At 54.6% G+C, this 5,100-nt stretch overlaps 1 protein-coding gene across 8 annotated transcripts in view; it reads right to left on the bottom strand.

The window, feature by feature from the left end:
• KCNA2 (potassium voltage-gated channel subfamily A member 2) overlaps window positions 1-5,100 on the bottom strand; it is a 42,342-nt gene that overhangs the window by 14,425 nt on the left and 22,817 nt on the right. For 4 of the 8 annotated variants that reach the window (XM_040626919.1, XM_040626921.1, XM_040626920.1 and 1 more), the window contains 3 exons: window positions 3,977-4,270; window positions 3,477-3,736; window positions 3,247-3,346 (listed from right to left, as the gene is read on the bottom strand). The gene's annotated coding sequence lies outside the window, so the exon portion shown is untranslated. Of the gene's footprint in view, window positions 1-1,810; window positions 2,690-3,246; window positions 3,347-3,476; window positions 3,737-3,976; window positions 4,271-5,100 lie in introns of those variants that run through there. The other 4 variants (XM_040626926.1, XM_040626923.1, XR_005834068.1 and 1 more) reach the window with 3 other exon arrangements.

The raw sequence follows: 5,100 nt of genomic DNA, 5'->3' as shown, positions 1-5,100 counted from the left end.
CCCCCCCCCGGCTCAGAAATTGGAAATGCAACTCCTGGTGCCCTGGCACTAGGGGGTGGGCGGAAGAGGATGCCCTTGGCTTTTGGAAGAAAGTGTATGGGAAGCTCAGATGGTGGCTCTGAGAGGGTCCAGGGTGCTCTTGAGAGCCGCATGACAGCTCCATGCCCCTGGGAGTTCTGGTCTCCAGATCTCTGTCAGAATCACAGTTCCAAACAGTGATTCGTTGAGCCCAGAGTGCCCCAGACCCAGAACATAGATGCAGAGGGGCTCCAGTGCAGGGGGGGTGGGGAGAGACTCCTGCTGGGCCTCCTTGCTGAGAGACTTCCTCTCTAGGCCTGTGGCTTGTGATGGAAGTTCTGAGAGCCTACAAGGTCCGGCTCTGTTGCAATTCCTGCATTTTATCAGGGTAGCCTACTAGGTAGCTTTAAGACTGGGGGCCTACCCTGAGCCATGCGGGGTAGGGGGTGGTCTGGGAGGGCAGTGACTTTAGTGAGCTCTGGGGATGACAGATGACTCTAAAGCAAGACTGGTTTGGTCTAGGGCTTCTAGAAGCTAGACTCAGTGTCCCAGGCTGAGGGTGGCCTCAATGTTTTGGAGCCAGCCAGGCTGGGACTTAAATCCCTGCCAGGTACTAGGTGAATTAATTCAGGTCTCTGGTCTTCGGTGACCTCATCCGCAAACTGAGGATACTTCATGGGCTGCTGTGAGGGTTAAGTTGCTCAGGGGAAGAGTTTAGCCCCGGGGAAGGAATTCCACTAATGATGGTTTCTTCACCCTGCTTCCCTGTGAAAGTCTCCCTGACTCCCAGCCTGTAGCTTCACTGTGGCCACTTCTCCAAGAGCCCAATCAGCAGGTTTGAATGGCCCATACTCTCTGCCTCCCAGTGTAGCCCACTCCTCACTTGCCCTGAGGTTTCAGCCATTCCTACCACCTTCAGCAAACTATCCCCCAGTCCCTGCTCCACACTCCTTCTGGAAGCCTCCCCTGCCCAGCGCTGCAAGGCTCTGTTTCTCCTTCTGGCTACATTGGGTCATCATGTCAACCGAAGCACAACGGACATCCCTTTGATAACATCTCTACATTTTTCCTTGTCCTCCACTGTTAAAATGAAAGCCGTGGACAGGGAAAAGCTCTTGGGGGAGAATGGATAATCGCGCTAATTGGTAACATGCGCCTACCATGTGCTAAGCACCTCCAGTGCGGTTGGAGGCTGGATCCTCACAGTTCTGTGAGCTAGTTTCTATATCAGTACCGTTCCAGGGGAAAGGAAACTGAGGCAGAGACAGGGGAAGCGACCTGCCTGAGATCATGAAGCCGTGGCTCTAGACATGAATCGGCTGCCTGTGACTCTAGGACAGACACCCTGAGCCCCCCCCACCACATTGCTCTGTTCAGCGAACAGCCCTCTAATTTCATTTCTGTCTTTGGGTCTTCCTCCAAGCCCTGACCTCCGCCCCGTCTGATTGGCCTCAGGGGTATGCCATCCTACTTCCCCTTTTTAAAACCTGATCTAAGTGTGAACAACGACTGGAGAGAAATTAAGGGAAGAAGGAAAGAAAGAAAAAGAAACATAACACCCGTTGTGCAAGGGCGCGGGGTGTGGGTCCCGCCCTGAGAGGTCTGTCTTGGTTTGGCGGTGCTGTGTGAGAAAAAGAACATAGACCCAATTCCCACCTCGGACACTTGCTAGCTCTGTAAACTTGGCCAAGTTGTTTAAACCTTCTGAGCTTCAGTTTCTAATTTGGTGCGTGGGACAGTGGAACTAGTCACAGGACGGTCAGGATGCCATGAGTTACAGTGAACAGCCAGCTAGCTTAACCTAGCTGTTTAATCACTGCTAGCTCTCTCCAGCCCTAAAGAGGTCACCGTTTCTTATTTTTGGCCACAAAAGAACAGCTGGAGTGCCCCCTTGATCCCTCCCTGGGGGCAGATCAAACCCCTAAAGACCACTCCTTTGCCCTTTAGTCGGGTTTCCCGCTTGGGGGCCATGCCTTGCCTTCCTGGGAGTGAGCTGCCAGTGACTCGAAGTTGTCACTTCCTGCACGCTGTGACTACAGTCACTGAAAGGAAGAGTTTATGACCGGGTGCATCGGTGCGCCCCCCTCTCCCAGCCCCCAACACACGGACCGGACCGAGGCGCTGAAGGTCCGGGAGGGGCGGTCTCTTCGTTTTTCCCACCACAACTCATGAGCTTAGAAGACTCCGTGAGCTCCCTTCTCAGGTGTCACTCCCAGAGCAGTGGCTCTCCTTCCTTGCATGACTGTCACCTCTGCAGATGCTTGGTCCCCCACCAACCCGCCAGCCCCCTATGGTAGCACAGCCCCTTCCAGTCCACAGGAAGCAGGTCAGGGAGGCATGGAACGTGGGCCCAAGCACCGGGCTGACAGCTGTCCTTAGGTCCTTTGATTGACTCCCTGGCACCACCTTGGGGGAAAGATGCCATGATCTCTATTTTAGAGATGAAGATACTCAGAGAGGACAAGTCGCTGTCCAGGGTCATTTAGCTGGTAAGCGGTGAGGCTGGGACGGAACTCAAGAGGTCTGACTTCACAAATCACTCTTCCATTCTGCTGCCTGCTTCGACCGGTAGGCTGGTGCCAGCCCTCTGGGCTTGCTTCCTGGTCTTAGGATCATGGCTTCAGTCCAGCGGACCTTCCAGACCTGTAGGGCATGCTGAGGGGAGCCCAACCTGACAGGAGGTCTTGTTTTAGAAGCTGGGTGGTGGTGCGGTGAAGGCAGTGGCGCAAGACTCGGGACCTGGATGTCTCCACTCTGTGCCATGGCTGGGAGCAGCTCTACTGATGCTTGTCCCATCTGCAGGGCCCAGGGCTGAGCATCCCTCAACCCTTGGGCTTTAGTCTTGGCACGAGGAGCTGTGTGACCCAAAGTCACTCGCTCAACCTTTCTTTGCCTCGGTCTACTTGTAAGATGGGAAGGATAGCACTTGTGCCCTGGCTCCCCTTGCTTCGCGGGGTTTAAAGAGAAAGTGGAAGGAAGGAAGGGAAGCAGGAAGGACACTAACATTCATTGTGAGTGTGTACTAAAATCTCATCTGTTAGTGACGAAGAGGAGAATTCATGGGAATGCACTTGGAAAAGCGGGAAGCCTCGTCAGTGTGAAAGAGTCCCCTGGTCTTGTGACCGGTGTGGCTGCTGTCACGGTTGTGCCCTGCCAGTGCGCCTCCTGTCTGATGTCTGAGGACTTCCCCTGGAAGTGCAGTGAGCATCATTCCAGCCCCCTACTTACCTGAGGGCTGCCTCCTGCAGGAAGCCTTCCGAGATTAACTCCTGCTGCCTCCAAGGAACTCCTCTGTGGAGGTCTGGGCCTTGGCTCCTGTACAGCAAGTCTTGGCCAGAAAGAAAGAAAGAAAGAAAAAAAAAAAAAGAGAGGATATTAAGGAATGATTGAAGGGGGTGGACCTTCCGTTCCCTCGTGGAGCCACTATTCCAGGTCAGGCATCGTGCTGGTGGGCTCACCTGCTCGCCCCTGCTGTGAACAGCCGAAGGCAGAGCCGCAGCACTTGAAGTGCAGCCCAGCCCGCTGGCGCCGACGCGTCCAGGGCCCAATCCCGGGCTTGCCGTGTTTTAGCTGTGACTCAGTTCCTCGCCCGTGAGCTCGTACCGTGGGGCCGGGATGTAAAGCCTCTAGAATAGGGCTTATCCCGTCGCACGCACTAAATGTTGCTTTCAGCAGACCAATCTCAGCATCGTCGCCGTGTTTTTCTTCTCTATTAGGACTGGAAGTGGGAGAGGTTTATGGTGGGCTGGGATAGGGACGCCTTTGGTGTTCCAAACTCATCCCCTGGACCACCTGTCATTTCAGCTGCCTGTGGAGGACAGTTCCCCAGCTGGCGGTGTCCCCCTCAATCTCTGTGTCTCTCGGCTTTTCTGACTCAGGGCTCTGTCTGAGGCCAGTGGGGCTTGCTCAGGCTGCCTGCGGTGGCCTGGATATCAGTGGGGTGGGGGTGGAGGTGTACCTCTCAATGTCCCAGCCTTCCGTCTGTTAGAGGGACAGTTCGTATTGTAGAGCGGGCTTCTCGGAGGGCTCCCATCTGTATCAGCTCAATCACGTGAGCCAGCTGGCCTGGAGCGGGTCAAGGTCCTGAGCAGTTTTCTCAACCCGCTCCTTGCGCCTGTGCTCCAGGCAGCTGAGCCGCTTCCTGGCCCTGCCTCCAGCTGGATCCCTGGGCGCTCTATCTTCAGGCCTGGCCTGTCTTCAGAGCTGCATTCATCAGCCTTATTTCCCAGGACTGTGTCTCCCTCCTGTGCCCCTGGGTGGGAGAAAGACCACCTTTTTCCCTGCTGCCCAAACCAGAAACCTGGGAGCCCTATCAGCTCTCTTTGCTTACCCCACCCCGACATCCCCTGTACTCAGTCCATCACTTGGCCTTGGCAACCGTTCACTTCTCTCTGATTCCCTTTCCAGCCCCTGCTACCCTGCTTTCAGCCACCAGCAGGCAGGGTCTGAGCCACCAGGCTCATGGGAGCTCCCCCTGGTCCTTTCTCCCCACGGTTGCCATAGTGATCTTCCTAAAGTGCAAATCCAATCATGTCACTTACCTCTTGACTCCTCATTGGCTCCCTATTGCTGTGACCCAGACTACAGGTTCTAGAAGGTAAGTAGAGCCCTTCGTGATCCGGTGTTCCCCTCCCTCCCTCCCCCATTGTCCCCAACTTAAAAATCTATACTGGCATCAAACTGAATGGCCCTGATGGCTCTACCTGGCCCCAAACAGATATATTAAATCAAGTCCTGAAGTCAGACAGACCTGGGGTTGAGTCCTGGCTCTGCTGCTTGCCACTCATGTGACCTCAAGGTGTGGTGTTTTTCCTCTCTGAGCGCCAATCTGTAAAATGGGACTAATGCCTAATGGTTCTTCTGGGGACCAAAGGAGACAATGCGCACGGAGTGTTTATTTCAGTGTCTCACCTGCAGGATGGGCTCAAGAAATATGAGCTTCCAGATGGTTCTAGGGCTTCCTGCTGTGGCTAGCAGCCTCTCACCCAGAACACACTGGTCCCCCACCCCCATCACCCCAATGGCTACTTTTCTTTCTTCTTTTTTAAGACTTATTTATTTATTTGAGAGAGAGAGAGAGAG

The sequence above is a fragment of the Ursus maritimus genome, unplaced genomic scaffold (genome assembly GCF_017311325.1).
Source record: "Ursus maritimus isolate PB19 unplaced genomic scaffold, ASM1731132v1 scaffold_12, whole genome shotgun sequence".
NCBI lineage: Eukaryota > Metazoa > Chordata > Mammalia > Carnivora > Ursidae > Ursus > Ursus maritimus.
The sequence above is the reverse complement of the archived record's forward strand: the minus strand, read 5'-3'. Positions and strand labels throughout refer to the sequence as shown.